Here is an 18754-nt window from a genome sequence, read left to right as displayed (position 1 = left end):
TTCTATTAACTGGCAGTTAAACCCTAACGAAGATACATGAAAATGGCCGTAAGTCTAAATATAATTTAATTTGAATATTAGAATTAGTATTCGGAGTAAATAGAATAGACATTCGGAACCAAGAGAATAGACATTTGAAAAAACAAAAAACAGCATGTGTTTTCGCCTTGAGAGCAGCATTTTATGTATGTGTGGACATGTGTTTTGTTTATCATTTTGGCATTATGGGCACAATATTTTTCTTGGTTCGTTAAAAGAAATCGGAACGTACGAGGGGTAAGTCAAAATATTCAGGTAAAGGAAATTAAAAAACAAGAAAATAAACAAAAATTACAAAGGGATCATCACAAAAATAACGAAAGGGCACTATACTCTTTTTAGAGTTGGGACAGTAAAATGAACAAGTATATACGGCCGTAAGTTCGGCCAGGCCGAATCTTAAATACCCACCACCATGAATCAAATATTAGGGTTTCCTTTGAAATTTCAGGGGGGTTTGAGGACAAATCAAGCAGAGCAGTTCAACCAATACACTTCCCGGAGATAAATTTAAAGATTTTACCTATGAAGACTATATCAGATTCTGGATTTGTAATAACCATTTTTGTTTTAGAGGAATCATTAACATCTCTTGTAAGTGTGCAAGAAAATTATAAAATAACGTCTTGATTTGAAATCTTAAATCTGTAGATTTTCACCCGAGAAGTAAAATCTGGAAATTTTGCATTGAGTTTCAAGCAATTTTCATGATCGGTGCGCCTTCTATACTCTCAAGAAGATAAATTTCAGGCAAATCGGATAAAATCTACGGTTTCTAGAAACCCAAGGAGTTAAATTGGTAAATCGTTCTTACCATTTTCGGCATATCTCTTTATTATCCAAAAATAATTCTAGATTTCGAATTTTATACAAATTGGATAAAAACTACGGTTTTTATAATCCCAAGAAATAAAATCCGGAGATCGGTTATTATTGGGGTTATACCAAAACATGAACCAATACACGCCCTTTTCGGTACACCTCTTTATTGTCATATAATACTTCTAGATTTCCAATTTCAGGCAAATTGGATAAAAACTTCGGATTCTAGAAGCCCAAGAAGTAAAATCGGGAAATCGGTCTATATGTGGGCTATACCAAAACATGGACCGATACACACCATTTTCGGCACGTCTATTTATGGACCTAAAATACCTCTAGATTTCCAATTTCAGGCAAAGTAGATAAAAACTACGGTTTCTATAAGCCCAAGACCCCAAATCGGGAGGTCGGTTTATATGGGGACCATACCAAAACATTGACCGATGCTCACCATGTTTGGCAAACCTCTTTATGGTTCTAAAATACCTCTAGATTTCCAATTTCTGGTAAATTGAATAAAAACTGCAGATTCTAGAAGTCCAAGAAGTAAAATCGGGGGATCGGTCTATATGGGGGCTATACCAAAACATGGATCGATACTCACCATTTTTGGTTCGCCACTTTATGGTCATAAATACCTCTAGATTTCAAAATTCAGGCAAATTGGATAAAAACTACGATTTCTATAAGCCCAAGACCCCCAATCGGGAGGTCGGTTTATATGGGGACTATGTCAAAACCTGGACCGATATATGTTAGCCAATCTTCGAACTTGACCTGCCTGCGGACAAAGGCTTAAGTTCGAGTTTTGCAGCTAAAACAATTGAAAAAATTTATTTTATTTAAAATAAATTATTAAAGAAAAGTAAAAGGCAAAACAGGGCCATTTTAGAGCGATAATGCCAACTTAATACCGGCCATAAAAGGTCAAAATCAAATTAAGTAAAAAGCACGATAAATTTTGAATGCATTTAAAATGGTCTTAAATGCTAGTAAAAACTGTTCACGCCTAAATAAATGTATGTGTATATTATAAAATTATTTATGTATGTTTATACTCGACTCCACGTTCTTCTTTTTTAGAGTTTTTGAGTTCCTTCCAAAATTTCAAACATTTATACCAAAAACAGTTTTTTGTTATAAAATTGTTATTTTTGCAATAAAAAATAATATTTTATCCCAAAGCTCAATCCATTTCGTTTATATCAATCACTGTTTCTGACTGTAAATCCTTAATAACCCACATTTCGAAGTTTCATTATAAAATTTAATATAGTATGAATATAAATGTGTAAATTAAAAAAAAATGGTGTTCAGTCGGAGCAGGGATAGAACCCACGACCCTTTGCATGCAAGGCGGACATGCTAACCATTGCTCCACGTGGCAAACAAATTTATGTTTCTGTTAAATAATGTTTTGTTTGCATCGGCTCGTGAGCGCCGCAGACTATGCTATATAAATATAAGTTATAACAATAATTGTCTCTTGATGACCATAACAGCTACGTAGCCCAGTGGATAGTGTGTTGACTTTCTCCGTCCAGGCGAAAGGTAAAATTTATAAAATTGAATAATTTGTGCTTAGAGTGCTTCCAAAAATATAATATGTTCACATAAAACAAACATATTAATGTTTCGGCAGTATCCAATAATTATGTGCTTCCTGCAAAATATGTTGGGAAATATGTTAGAGAAGCGATTTTTTTGAGGGTGCATGAATTGTCAAAAATTTTATGACTAAAAAAAACTTTATATAATTTTTTTTTTTTTTTTTTTTTTAAGGTACATAAAATCCCACTCCATTTAACAACACTGATCAATGTTATTATTTAGTACATCCCCGCTTTTTTCCATTGTGGTATTTCACAAAGAATGGCAAGGACAACCTATGTACTTACATAAATTGTAAATCACTGACATTTTCAAAACATTTGTTGATATTCAAACCCACAATCATGACACATGTCATATTTTTTTATTATAAGACAATATAATTACTATTATTATTTGAATTTGTTTTTTTTTTTTAATAAAGTGTCAAGTTCATGAGACATGACATGTATTAGCATAATCATGCATACAAAATGACGTTGTAAAATGTCAACGACAGTGCCTTCGTCACTGAAAAAGTTTGACATACACAGACTTTAGATTATAATCCTTAAAAATGGAATCCTGCTGGGAGAGCTAATGTTTTTGCCGTTGTTGCTTGGTATGCCATTCAATTTAAGCACAATCCGTACACGCAGTCAATTTGTTGCTGTAATCATATCAGACGTTTTTGTTGTTTCATTTTCTTTATAACTTATAAGTTACAATTGTTTGGGAAATTTTGTGATGTGGAAATGTAAAATGATTGACATGACATTAAATGACAACTTGACACAAAATGTCATATGACACAGTCAACGATTCTCTCAGCTAGTTGTTATACACTCAGGCACACACATTCGCTCAAGCTGTGTGAAACCTCTATGATTCATAAGTAGTAACAAGAGATTTTATAACTATACCACATTGTAGACTTACTGTGTTCAGTGGTGCTAAATGGAGAGAGATTTTATATACACTGAAAAAAGATTATTTTTTCTATAAATTTATTTGTCATTGAGTGCACTGAAAAAATACACGCCCGGTCCCGGTCAAGATTTTGTCTTTACACCAATGATTTTGCTATTGATTTCAAGCCAAAGAAGCGGAGAATTCAAGTAAGTAATTTAATTTGAATTTTGAATGCAAAGAGGCAAATTCGAATTTGTTCGTTTTTCTAATTTTTATTTTTCAGAAATATTAAAGTCAAGTTGACCATAGTCCAACAAAATTTTCTTTCTTGTACAACTATCCTTTTAGATAAGGAAATAAACTTTATATCAGAGAAACTCGTCTTCTATGCTAATCAAAATTGGCTTTCGTATTTTAGGGACATGAAATCTTTGACCTCACGACAATATTTTTTTAGTATAAATTCAACCTCTGCTCCACGTTGAAATTATGCCAAGTTCAAAGTAAGTTAGGTTAAGGTCTCCTTATTACAGACTCCCTTAGGATATTAAGTGGCTGGTGCCCCGTACACCGCGTCGTGGGGTTCAATCCCATTTTCGTCTGAACACCAAAAAGGTTATTGGTGTTTCGTTTATCTCTTCTAATGCTTGTGACATTTCTGATTGTATCAAACTTCTCCAAAAGTGGTTTCATCGTAATGTGAAACGTCATTGGGCTCAGATATAAGAATAAGATTCCTTGTCAATGAGCTTAACATGTACTGGAGAAAAGCATGCCCTGGTTCAAAGATTTTGGCTTTACACTAATAGTTTTGGTATTGATTCCGAGCCAAACAAACGGAGAATTGAAGCAAAGACAACCTTAAGACACAATTCTCTTTTAAATTTGTGTTTTACGACTTGATTTTAGGAAAAAAATATTACATTTCGACGATTTCATTAATTTTTCAGAATTAATAAAGCCAAGTTGACCTTCGTTCGGCAAAATTTTCTTTTATGGTAGATACCCATTTTTATGTCTAATTCAACTATAAGGACAAAACGACTTCATTGAAAAAATGATTGACTTATGAATAAGGAAAAAACCTTTACAACAGAGAAATGCGCCTATGCTATTCTATGCTTCACAAAATTCCCTATCATATTTTAGGGACATGAAATGGGAGCCACCGTGGTGCAATGGTTAGCATGCCCGCCTTGCACACAAGGTCGTGGGTTCGATTCCTGCTTCGACCGAACACCAAAAAGTTTTTCAGCGGTGGATTATCCCACCTCAGTAATGCTGGTGACATTTCTCTAAGTGGTTTCACTGCCGTTCGGACTCGGCTATAAAAAGGAGGTCCCTTGTCATTGAGCTTAACATGGAATCGGGCAGCACTCAGTGATAAGAGAGAAGTTCACTAATGTGGTATCACAATGGACTGAATAGTCTAAGTGAGCCTGATACTTCGGACTGCCTCCTAACCCAACCTAACCTAAGGACATGAAATCTTTGGCCTTACGACTATTTTTATACCCTTCACCACTACTGTGGTACAGGGTATAATAAGTTTGTGCATTTGTATGTAACGCCAAGAAGGAGTAATCATAGACCAACCTTTTAGTATACGGATCGGCTTAGAATTAAATTCTGAGTCGATTTAGCGATGTCCGTCTGTCTGTCTGTCCGTCTGTCTGTCCGTCTGTCTGTCTGTCTGTCTGTTGATGTATTTTTGTGTGCAAAGTACAGCTCGCAGTTTTAGTCCGATTGTCCTAAAATTTGGTATAGGGTCCTGTTTCGGCTCAAAGACGATCCCTATTGATTTTGGAAAAAATCGGTTCAGATTTAGATATAGCTGCCATATATATTTTTCACCGATCTGGTCATAATTGACGTGTATATCAACCGATCTTCCTCAAATTCCGTACATCCGAATATTTTATGAGTCTCGAAAAACTTGCAAAATATCAGCAAAATCGGTTCAGATTTAGATATAGCTCCCATATATAGCTTTCGCCCGATCTACACTCATTTGCCCACAGAGGCCAATTTTTTGCTCCGATTTAGTTGAAATTTTGCATAGGGAGTAGAATTAGCGTTGTAACTATGCGTGCCAAATTTGGTTGCAATCGGTTCAGATTTGGATATATCTCCCATATAAAGCTTTCGCCCGATTTACCCTCATATGACCACAGAGGCCAATTTTTAACTCCGATTTAGTTGAAATTTTGCACAGGGAGTAGAATTAGCATTGTAGCTATGCGTGCCAAATTTGGTTGAAATCGGTTCAGATTTAGATATAGCTCCCATATATATGTTTTTCTGATTTCGACAAAAATGGTCAAAATACCAACATTTTCTTGTAAAATCGCCACTGCTTAGTCGAAAAGTTGTAAAAATGACTCTAATTTTCCTAAACTTCTAATACATATATATCGAACGATAAATCATAAATAAACTTTTGCGAAGTTTCCTTAAAATTGCTTCAGATTTAAACGTTTCCCATATTTTTTTACTAACATTGTGTTCCACCCTAGTGCATTAGCCGACTTGAATTTTGAGTCTATAGATTTTGTAGAAGTCTATCAAATTCTTCCAGATCGAGTGATATTTAAATTTATGTATTTGGGACAAACCTTTATATATAGACCCCAACACATTTGACGGATGTGATATGGTATCGAAAATTTAGATCTACAAAGTGGTGCAGGGTATAATATAGTCGGCCCCGCCCGACTTTAGACTTTCCTTACTGGTTTTTTTTTAGAAGCGGCCAACACTCATTGGTATCTTGTGGTATCACAATGGAATGAATTTGATAAAAAAAAATACATTATAAGAAAGGGGAATTTCGTTTGTCTAAAATTTCGTTTCGGAGGAATGTTTTTTTTTTTTTGGTGTATTGATTAACTATATAAAGCTTCAAATACTTAACTTAAGATTTTTGATCTCTGATTTAAAGTATTTTTGAAATTAAGAACATATTTTTTACTTCAAAGTGTCTGTTATAATTTAGATTTTTGAACTGGCATTTATGTTTACCTAAATTACTTTGATAATTTATCACAAAATAATAATGGAAATGATAATTGTGATATATGGTATATCCTTATATTATTTTTTATGAGCCCAGATTTAAAAATATAGCGTCTTATAAAATATCTTTGTTTTAAACACAACACAAACATCTTTAAGGAAAGATCTAAATCTTTGGATCCAACACTCAAAAAAGTAAACCCTTAACTTTATTTTAGTTCATGGGATTATTATGTTTGTAGAAAATCCCCTTTACTCTAATAATTTTTAACGTACGTTAGTTAAATGAACTAAAAAACGGAAAGTACACAAATGAAGTATAAAGAGTTACTAAATTGGTACTTCTCACCAAATAGTTCATTATTTCTTTAAAATTGTAAATTTTACTTCAAATGCGTCTATCTTGAATATATATAGCACTAAACTAGTAAAAAAAGTTCTCATTTTTGTGACATCGGTGTGATGTCAGCGTTTGTAAAACCAAATTTTTTCTTCGTGGTGGGTTCATTGTTTTTTCAGTAAAGAAAACTTTTTGAGAGTGTATGTATTAGTCATTATACATCACCCCAAACGTTTTGGAAAACATCCCTATCAGGCAACTACACGTTTTTGATTAGTATTTGAACAAACTTATACGCCGACCACATCAAAAAATATCAGAAACGAAATTGTACACGTACCCTTAGAAAAAAGTTGCATATTCTTTTAAAATTAAAATTTGTAAACTTTATGAAGACTACGCTGTACCTAATGTTAATCTCTGGAATTTTGTTCTATGAACACCCAAGAATATCAACTTCAAATGACTCCGATTAAGCCAGTTGGCAATAGAGTTTGACTTGATTCTTTTGATATGACGCTTTTATATATTCTCAGGACATCATAACTGTCAACGGATTGAACATCAGTCTTCACAGCCAGTGACATTTAGACAGCAACAGTCCAACACAATTGACAAGATTCCATTGGTGGAGTAATGGCATTACACCATCAATGTGCTATCGGACAAATTTATAGCTAGAGATTTCAAATTTAATTTTCCTCTATTTTGAACAACAGATGAAGCATTGAAGAGTTTCTGGAAAATATACTGATTATCCACTTATCCATTCTTTGTAGCCAAATGTGACATTTTGAGGTTGGTATTATTTTCGTTCATTTCATTGTCATGTCTGTGGGTAGTGAGGCGTTAACTGAAAATATCCTCCCTTTTTTGTTTGTCATTTTCCCTTATAAATGTTTCGCCTTTGATTTGATTTCATTATGCACACCCAAACAGTCATCCAACCAATTCAAACGCCCGTCCATCCATGACATGATTTGAATGAGTGACAATATTGGGTGAGATGGCTCCATGCGTGCATGACAGTGACTGTGAAGTTGTGTCATTATTGTTAAATATTATGTGACACTTCGTTAAATCTTTTTGCACCCTGTTGTCTCATTTGGTTTCGGATGAGATTATTTTAATTATGTGTCACCTTTCATTTAAGTATTTCTGATTGCTTTGATCTTCTGTGCGGAGTGTGTTTGTGGGGAAGAAAAGTACTTTCAATATCATCAGCGAATAATTTTATGTCAATTCTATGTGTATTCTATATGGCCGATATTCGCACTCCCAAAAGATATCACAGAGCATTATCTAGAACCAAATTTAAATAAAAATATTGAATAATAAAGGAAACAGTAAACCATGCATAGTTACCTCTTTGAAATAGGGCATTTACATGAAAATTCTATTCCATCCTATTATGACAAATAACTTTTACTTCTTCCCAATACTTATTCAACTTCTTCAGTTCCATAGAGATAGATCTTCGCCAAAAGTTTCTCGGCCGTAGTGGGCGTCTGGTTCCTTAAGGGTTCCAATCCAGTGCAGTTCTTGAAATGCTGCTGGGACATTTGCGTAGAGTGTGTCCTATCCACTTCCATTTTCGTCTGGGTGTCTGTCTTTTTATAGGTTCTTCGTTTGTCCTATACCATAATTCCAATTTTATTTTGCCAAAGGATGCAGCAAATGATTCGTAGGCATCCATTGAGGAAGGCTTGTAATTTCTGTGTTGTTGTGGTAGAATAGAGCCAGGTCTCACTCCCGTAGAGTGGAATAGATTTAACGCATGCATTGAAAGTACGCAGTTTCGTTTTGAGCGACAGATGTTTCGACCTCCATGTTTTGTTTAATCGACCTCTTTAAGAATCTCCAACATTTTTTGTAATTAGCCGAGTTAGCCACATGTATGTAAAATATCCTTTGAGAAAGTTGAAAACAAACCTACGAAACATCAGGATAAAAAAATGAAGTGCATTTTAATTGTTTAAAAAGTAGACCAAAAAAGCAAAAGAAACGAATATAAAAAGATTATAACAGGTTAACAGGTTGGCTGATAAGTCCCCGGTCTGACACATAGATAGCGTAGCTAGTATTAAATGCATATTGCATATTGTTTTTATATAGTACCAAGTTTCAAATGATTCGTGTCAAAATTTGACGTCTGTAAGTCAATTAGTTTGTGAGATAGAGCGTCTTTTGTGAAGCAACTTTTGTTATTGTGAAAAAAATGGAAAAAAGGAATTTCGTGTTTTGATAAAATGCTGTTTTCTGAAGGGAAAAAATACGGTGAAAGCAAAAACTTGGCTTGATAATGAGTTTCCGGACTCTGCCCCAGGGAAATCAACAATAATTGATTGGTATGCAAAATTCGAGCGTGGTGAAATGAGCACGGAGGACGGTGAACGCAGTGGACGCCCGGAAGAGGTGGTTACCGACGAAAACATCAAAAAAATCCACAAAATGATTTTGAATGACCGTAAAATGAAGTTGATGGAGATAGCAGAGGCCTTAAAGATATCAAAGGAACGTGTTGGTCATATCATTCATCAATATTTGGATATGCGGAAGCTTTGTGCAAAATGGGTGCCGCGCGAGCTCACATTTGACCAAAAACAACAACGTGTTGATGATTCTGAGCGGTGTTTGCAGTTGTTAACTCGTAATACACCCGAGTTTTTCCGTCGATATGTGACAATGGATGAAACATGGCTCCATGAGTCCAATCGACAGTAGGCTGAAATTCATGAATTTTGACAAAAAAATGTGTTTTTCTTTGTTAGACCGGGGACTTATCAGCCAACCTGTTAATCTGGGTCAAAAGACAAAATAAATCTAAAAGTATTTACGTTTTTATAAGGAAATGTGCTAAATTTTGCCAAGATTGTGACCTATTGTGGGTTTTGGGAACTTATTTGGCCAAATCGTGTTAACGACATCTTAAATGTCCAAATTATGAATCGACTTCAAGTGAAAATTATGCTATTTTTCAAGTTTAAAACTTCTTCAAAGTAAATTGTTGAAAAACATTTTTTATTTTTAAACTTTTTTTGATTTGTACACTGAAAGAAATTATACCCGGTTTCAAAGATTTTTTCTTTACAAAGAAGCGGAGACTGGAGTGGGGATACTGTTAAGACAGAAATATATTTTCAATTTAAATTTTGCTTACTTGATTCTAGGAAACAATTTTTTATTTATTGGAGTTTTTTTTATTTCGTGTGCTATTAATGTCCTTTAAATCGAGTTAACGGCAACTTAAGTTTTAAAAATCATACTCGACTTCAAGCAGAAATTATTCTAAATTTCAAATACAAATCGCCTTTCAAATAAAGTGTTGAATAACATATCATATTTTTAAACGCTTTTTTTGATTTGTTGTCAAGATGCAAAAAGACAACAAATTTAAAGACAATTTTATTCATTTTGAAGAAAACAACATTTTCTTTCATTTTAATATATCCATTTTTAAGTCGAATCACTTAATTATAAGGGCAAAACGACTTTATAGAAAAGTTTATAGTATTTTGGACAACTAAAACAAATTTATATCAGAGAAATGCATCCTCTTTGCTAAGCAAAAAACCCATTCGCATTTTAAGGACATGAAATCTTTGGACTCACAGACATGGTCATGTAAAGGTAAACACCCTTTCCGTTTAATTGTTGAAATAAGTTAGAATTAAGATTAATACGAGTACACTCAAAAAAAGTTTGCTTGGATCCAAAGATTTTGACCTTCCCTTAAGGATTTTGGTATTGATTCCGAGCAAAAGATGCGGCTTCTTTAAAATAAAGAAAATTTTTAGCGACCTATCTGGCTTTAAATCTAGAACCAATAAAAATAAAATTAGGATACAGATCTCATTTATTAAATTTGCATTATCTTTTCGCGGTTTATTAATAAAGGTACTAACGTACAAACGAATGTCAGCTTAACAATCCGAATTATAACGGATACTTCAAAGTAAAAAATGTTTTCTTAATTCCAAAAAAAAAAAAAAAAAACTTTAAACCAAAGACGCTAAATCCTGAAAATAAGACTTAGCCCATATTTGAAGCGTTTTTATCTTAAATCTAATGTTTCAATATTTCAGTTAATTTAAGGACGATTTGTTTAAATAAAAAAGGTATTTCTTTACTTTAAGGAAAATTAGACTTAGTTCAAAGACATGCGACTTTAACGGAGGGACGCAAATTTGTGTCCTGAATTTAATGAAAAAAATGTTTGAAGCAAAGATTATAAACTTTATTTTAATTAAAATTTTGTTATTTTAAAGAAATTTGTCTTTAATATTTTGTAAATTTCGCATCCTAAAATTCGCTTTGTACCGATTGTAGGTTTTGTATAAAATGTCATTTTCGGCAGAACCGGTGTTTCGGGAAGTTATCTTGTTCCAATGAAATAAGATAACTTCCCGAATGTGTTGTCTGCGCAATTCCACGATAGTATTCGTCCAAGCTGTTAAATAAAATGCTTTAGGTTTCTAAAGAAATCACAGAGATAAATCAATGAAATATAAACAATTCGTGCTTATTCAATTGGGAGTGTATATTTTGTTAACAAAATTATTATTCGACTTAAATTGGTGTACTTATTTGTAGAAAATGAGCTCTGTGTGTGAATGTTTTGAAAAACAACAAAATGATCCTTCGAAAGTCAATTTCAGTAAATTTTTAGTTGTCGAGGCTCTTCAACAATGTCATCAATAACATTTAAGAAATTTTCCCAAAAAGCTACCCAACAAATAACAAATCCAATATTTTAATATTTATCTACGGTTACCGAAAATTAGAGCAAAGGAATTTACCGAAATTAGAGCAAAGGAATTTAATTTTTACATCAAAACATTGAAATGTTTTTTCCTTCATTTATATTAAATTAAGCGTTTTTACTACATTTGGGAAAAACCGGTTGAACCGCTTACGCCGGTTATTTATTTTTTAAACCACCGCCCACCGGTTTTAAAAAATTGTCCGGTTTTTTAGAACCGAGAAAAACCGACATTCCAAAAAACCTGTTTTTTTTTGAGTACAATCATCACAAAATAATTATTTACTATTGCCATTATTAGTTAGTCATCACAACTCGTCGCAATGTAATCCAATGTGTAATGATAATTTTACTTCTGGTAATGCAAATTGTAATGTGTTGTGGTTACCTTGTGTTTTCTGGGTAATTGAAGTCGAGTTTGAATTTGGGAACTTAATTTGAACTCATGCCACATGAGGAAACAGGAAGAAAAATGTAATACATTCAAATTCATTTCCCATAATAACGGTCATTTTCATGTAGCTCCGTTAAGCTTTAACTGCCAGTTAGCAGAAAGAAAAATGGAAATATTTACTCACTGTTTAATTTTAACTGAAAAATTTTCGGCAGTTAAGTTCTTAACTGGCATATGGAATATATAGGCAAGGTGACAGATATGTCGATATCGCGGTTTAAAAGTTCCTTAGCTAACGTAGCACTAACGGAGTTTCATGAAAATGGGGGTAAATATTACAAGTTTCGTTAAAACCGTATGACAATTTGATTATTTCGGGTGTAATTGGCAAGCTTTTCCCAATATATAAAATATTATTATTCGAAACCAACAGTTTTCCTTTTTCATAATTCCTAGTTTAGTTCTTTAAATTTCAATATAGATTTTAATGTCACATAATTCAAAATATTTGCAATATGCTCTTGAGGTTTTCATAGAAGCCAAATTCTGAAATATTTACAAAAGTCACGCATAGATCATTCAATTCTTAGAAATTTGAAAAAGGCAACGAATCTACAACCATAACTAAATCAAAAAGAACAATACCTAAGTAATTTGCAAAAAAGAACGAAAAACAAACAAAATATGAACACACATAAAATCCAAAGAAATTAGTCTTTAGAAAAAGGCCAAAATGTGAATGTTTCACCAAAAAAGTACAACTCAAGTTTCCTAAAGGCAGCCACCATGGAGAGGCTGAAGTCATAAATCGTTCCAATGTCTTCGTAATGCATCCTTTGATGTTGAAGCCGACATTTTCAATTTAACTGTTCTTTGGGAACAATACAATACGAGGGACATAAAATCAAAACGACAAAACATGAACTCTCCCAACAAGAGGACAAGGGCATGCCAGGACCCCTGAATGAAGAATGAATGGTTTGGCAAAAAGACACTTACTTGGGTTACTTCCATTCAATATTTGCAAAAGTCAGCAAATATTAAGAATTTGTTTCTTTTTGTATTTTTTTTTTGCATTGAATTGAACAGTCTTTTAAATTTCCCAATAAAATTTGCGGCATCTTTTCTGTATTCCTCTGGCAAATCATTCCAAATCCACATGCTCTGCAAGTAAGAAATCCTTTTGTGCGTCCAATCGCTTCAAGGCATGACTAAAACAAAGCAAATCGCCTTTTTGTTATTTTATTCTTTGGCCTTTGGTAAACTGGGCATAGAAATCTATTCGGTAGCCAAAATTGAAGCCAATGATTAGTCTTACGATTTATGTTCTTGACATTTCATTGTGGGTTAGGAAAATGGCTAGATGACAAAACAATATATCACAAGCATTAATATCCCCTCTGTATTATTGTCAACTTTGGGTTCTATTGTCAATCTGGACGTTTTTGTTTACTGCCGAAAATCTTCCATGCCAGGCAAATGCATCCTGGCATTGTAATGTCAAATGAGAATGTAGGAAACACAATATCACCCTGAATTTCCAAGATTTCTATTAAATATTTATTAAGTAATTCTTAGGAAAGATATTTTAGTTTTAACTTTAAAGAAAGAGATTTTATTGTTAAAATGCAATAAACATGAAGTGATTTGAGTTTTCTTAAGCGTGTATTAACATGAGCTGCTCAATAATAAGGCGAGGATCAAAGTGGGCCCGATCATTTGGTTGCAGGGATATCATGTGAATATTTTATTTCCTGTATGTTAGTTTGTTGGATATGAGATTCCAAAAATTCTTGTTTAGTGACACTTCCCTGGGAAATACAAGTTCGACTAACTATTTTGCCCCGTTTCTCAGAAATAATTGAGACAAGTAAGAAAAGTATAATATGTATATTTGAAGCGGTTTTGTCTTGAATCTAAAGATCTAATATATATGAGTTAATTCAAATCCAAACCAATAAACCGGTTAATTTTAAATTGCATACGTAGAGTTGTGAAAAGCATACGTAGAGTTGTAAGAGAAAAGATATATCATCAACAAAATAAGCAAAAGATATGAGACATTTTATAAAAGAATGACTTGCCAAAGAAGGCGATAAACGATTTATTACAACGTGCATAGGAGCCAAAAAAGGAGCGAAAAATATAAAATCTGCCACTCTTATCCCTGGTTTCTCTGAAAGATTCAAAATCTCAAATGTATGACAATGGCGAGATTCAACTCGCTTTCAGAACACACAATACAACCGACCAACTGTATGGCAACACAAGATCAAAAGTTAAACAAGTATATACGGCCGTAAGTTCGGCCAGGCCGAAGCTTATGTACCCTCCACCATGGATTGCGTAGAAACTTCTACTAAAGACTGTCATCCACATTCGAATTACTTGGGTTGCGGTAACACTTGCCGATGGCAAGGTATCTTAAAACATCCTAACACCGTCTTCTAAATTTGTAAGTTAGTTCATACGTGGTATATATTAAACTAAAAAAATGGCCGATTAAATACGTATATAATTCAGTTTGACAAAATTTTCTATAGAAATAAAATTTTGACGAAATTTTCTATAGAATTAAAATTTTGACAAAATTTTCTATAGAAATAAAATTTTGACAAAATTTTCTATAGAAATAAATTTTTGACAGAATTTTCTATAAAAATAAAATTTTGACAAAATTTTCTATGGAAATAAAATTTTTACAAAATTTTCTATAGCAATAGGTTAGGTTAGGTTAGGTTATGTGGCAGCCCGATGTATCAGGCTCACTTAGACTATTCAGTCCATTGTGATACCACAGTGGTGAACTTCTCTCTTATCACTGAGTGCTGCCCGATTCCATGTTAAGCTCAATGACAAGGGACCTCCTTTTTATAGCCGAGTCCGAACGGCGTTCCACATTGCAGTGAAACCACTTAGAGAAGCTTTGTAACCCTCAGAAATGTCACCAGCATTACTGAGGTGGGATAATCCACCGCTGAAAAACTTTTTGGTGTTCGGTCGTAGCAGGAATCGAACCCACGACCTTGTGTATGCAAGGCGGGCATGCTAACCATTGCACCACGGTGGCTCCCTTCTATAGCAATAACATTTTGACAAAATTTTCTATAGAAGTAAAATGTTGACAAAATGTTCTATAGAAATAAAATTTGGACAAAATTTTCTATAGAAATAAAATTTGGACAAATTACTATAGAAAATTTAGTCAAATTTAGTTTAGTGTCATTTGTAGTACTTGTAATCATTTAGGCCCGGTGGGGCTTCTGGACTATAAATAAATAAATGAAATGAAATTTTATTTCTATAGAACATCTATAGAAAAAAAATTTGACAACATTTTCTATAGTAATAAAATTTTGACAAAATTTTCTATAGAAATAAAATTTTGGTAGAATATTTTTGGCTCCAGTGGCAACCATGAATATGAACCGATATGGACCAATTTTTGTGTGGTTGGGGATCGGCTATATACAACTATAGACCGATATGGACCAATTTTGGCACGGTTGTTAACGGCCATATACTAATACCACGTTCCAAATTTCAACCGGATCGGATCAAATCTGGGGAACATTTTATATGGGGGCCTCAGAATTTCACCACGACCCAGAATATATATATATATATATATATATATATATATATATATATATATATATATATATATATATATATATATATATATATATATATATATATATATATATATATATATATATATATATATATATATATATATATATATATATATATATATATATACTTTATGGGGTCTAAAAGCAATATTTCGATGGGTTACAAACGGAATGACAAAGTTAATATATCCCGTATCCTGATTTTGATTTTTGATTTTTCTGTCGGTCTGCATCTTAATCCTTTTTTTGTAAAAGGTTGCACCTTTGCTCATTAAGCTAATGTCTTTTTGCATCTTGACAACAGAGCAAAAAACCTATAGAAATAGTAGATTTTTTCAAAACTTTATTTTAAAGACACCGCATAAATTTTACTCGAGTCTGAATTAAGTTATCTTTACAATAATGTTAAAGGACTCTTGTAGCACATGAAGAAAAAACCTGAAAAAAACGAATAAATTAAACTGTGTTTCCTAGAATCAAGTACGCAAAGCGTAAACAAAGAGAATTGTGCCTTTATTTTTACATTCATTCTCCACTTCTTTAGCTCGTAATCAATAGCAATATGTTTAGTGTAAATGGCAAAATCTTTGGAATCGGCAATGCTTTTTTTCAGTGTTATTTACTCTGGCAAAAAACTTCTTTATATTAACGAATTGGTTATACAGCAATTCCTCGGTTTAACATACGTCGCCGTAACATAGTTTACAATGTTTCGGTTTACGTCGTAAAATTTTTTGTTCAATCCAACTTCGATCCAACGTCGTCGCGAACATTTTCATTGTTTCAATGAACATTGTTCGCTACATTAATTATTTTATATCGTTGGCTCAATTTTAATGAAATTGTGTTGGTGTACATTTATACACCAAAGATAACTTCTTGGAGCATCGGTTGCCATGAGTAAAGATTTAGTTGCAGATACAACTTGAACATAATGCAATGAAATTTCGTTCGTCTAATTTTTTTGCGAAGGAAAGAATCGTTTTTTTTTTTGCTTTGTCATCAAGAAATTATTCTTTTTTTATTCAAATCGTAATCTTTTGTATATTTTAAAGGCAAACAAGTATATACGGCCGTAAGTTCGGCCAGGCCGAAGCTTATGTACCCTCCATAATGGATTGCGTAGAAACTTCATCTAAACACTGCCATCCACAATCGAATTACTTAAGTTGCGGTAACGCTTGCCGATGGCAAGGTATCTTAAAACCTCCTAACACCATCTTCTAAATTGTATGTAAGTCCATACGTGGTATATATTAAATCAAAAAAGATCGATCCAATACGTATATAATTCAGTTTGACAAAGTAGACATAAAATTTTGAAAAAATTTTCTACAGAAATAAAATTTTAACAAAATTTTCTATAGAAATAAAATTTTCACAACATTTTCTAAAGAAATAAAAATTTTCACAAAATTTTCTATAGAAAGAAAATTTTGACAAAAATGTCTACAGAAATAAAGTTTTAACAAAATTTTCTATAGAAATAAACTTTTGACAAAATTTTGTATAGAAATAAAATCTTGGTAGATTATTTTTGGCTCGAGTGCCAACCATGATTATGAACCGAATAAACTTTGAACAAAATTTTCTATAGAAATAAAATGTTGACAATGATGAAAATTTTATTATGAACCGAATAAAATTTTAACAAAATTTTTTCTAGAACTAAAATTTTGACAAAATTGTCTATAGAAATAAAATTTTGGTAGATCATTTTTGGCTCTAGTGGCAACCATGATTATGAACCGATATGGACTAAATTTTTGTGTGATTGGACCAATTTTGGTATGGTTGTTAGCGACCATATACTAACACCACTTTCCTAATTTGAACCGGATCGGATAAATTTTGCTCCTCCAAGAAGCTCCGGAGGTCAAGTCTGGAGAACGTTTTATATGGGGGCTATATATAATTATGGACCGATATGGACCAATTTTTGCACGGTTGCTAGAGACCATATACCAATACCATGTACCAAATTTCAGCCGGATCGGATGAAATTTGCTTCTCTTAGAGGTTCCGCAACCCAAATCTGGGGATCTGTTTATATGTGCGCTATATACAATTATGGACCGATATGGACCAATTTTCGCACGGTTGCTAGAGACCATATACCAATACCATGTACCAAATTTCAGCCGGATCGGATGTAATTTGTTCTTTTTGAGGCTTCGCAAGCCAAATCTGGAGATCGGTTTATATGGGGGCTATATATAATTACGGACCGATGTGGACCAATTTTTGCATGATTGTTAGAAACCATATACCAACACCATGTACCAAATTTCAGCCGGATCTGATGTAATTTGCTTCTCTTTGAGGCTCCGCAAGCCAAATCTGGGGATCGGTTTATATGGGGGCTATATATAATTATGGACCGATGTCGACCAATTTTTGCGTGATTGTTAGAGACCATATACTAACACCATGTACCAAATTTGAGCCGGATCGGATTAAAAATGCTTCTCTTAGAGGCTCCACAAGCCAAATCTGGGGATCGGTTTATATGGGGGCTATATATAATTATGGACCGATGTGGACCAATTTTTGCATGTTTGTTAGAGACCATATACCAACATCATGTACCAAATTTCAGTCGGATCGGATGTAATTTGCTTCTCTTTGAGGCTCCGCAAGCCAAATCTGGGGATCGGTTTATATGGGGGCTATATATAATTATTGACCGATGTGGACCAATTTGTGCATGATTGTTAGAGACCATATACTAACAGCATGTACCAAATTTCAGCCGGATCGGATTAAATATGCTTCTCTTAGAGGCTCCACAAGCCAAATCGGGGGATCGGTTTATATGGGGGCTATATATAATTATGGACCGATGCGGACCAATTTTTTATGATTGTTAGAGACCATATACTAACACCATGTACCAAATTTCAGCCGGATCGGATGAAATATGCTTCTGTTAGAGGCTCCACAAGCTAAATCTGAGGGTCCCTTTATATGGGGGCTATACGTAAAAGTGGACCGATATGGCCCATTTTCAATACCATCCGACCTACGTCGATAACAACTACTTGTGCCAAGTTTCAAGTCGATAGCTTGTTTCGTTCGGAAGTTAGCGTGATTTCAACAGACAGACGGACGGACGGACATGCTTAGATCGACTCAGAATTTCACCACGACCCAGAATATATATACTTTATGGGGTCTTAGAGCAATATGTCGATGTGTTACAAACGGAATGACAAAGTTAATATACCCCCATCCTATGATGGAGG

Source organism: Haematobia irritans, chromosome 2, assembly GCF_050003625.1.
Source record: "Haematobia irritans isolate KBUSLIRL chromosome 2, ASM5000362v1, whole genome shotgun sequence".
Taxonomy (NCBI): Eukaryota; Metazoa; Arthropoda; class Insecta; order Diptera; family Muscidae; genus Haematobia; species Haematobia irritans.
Note: the sequence above shows the minus strand (reverse complement) of the source record.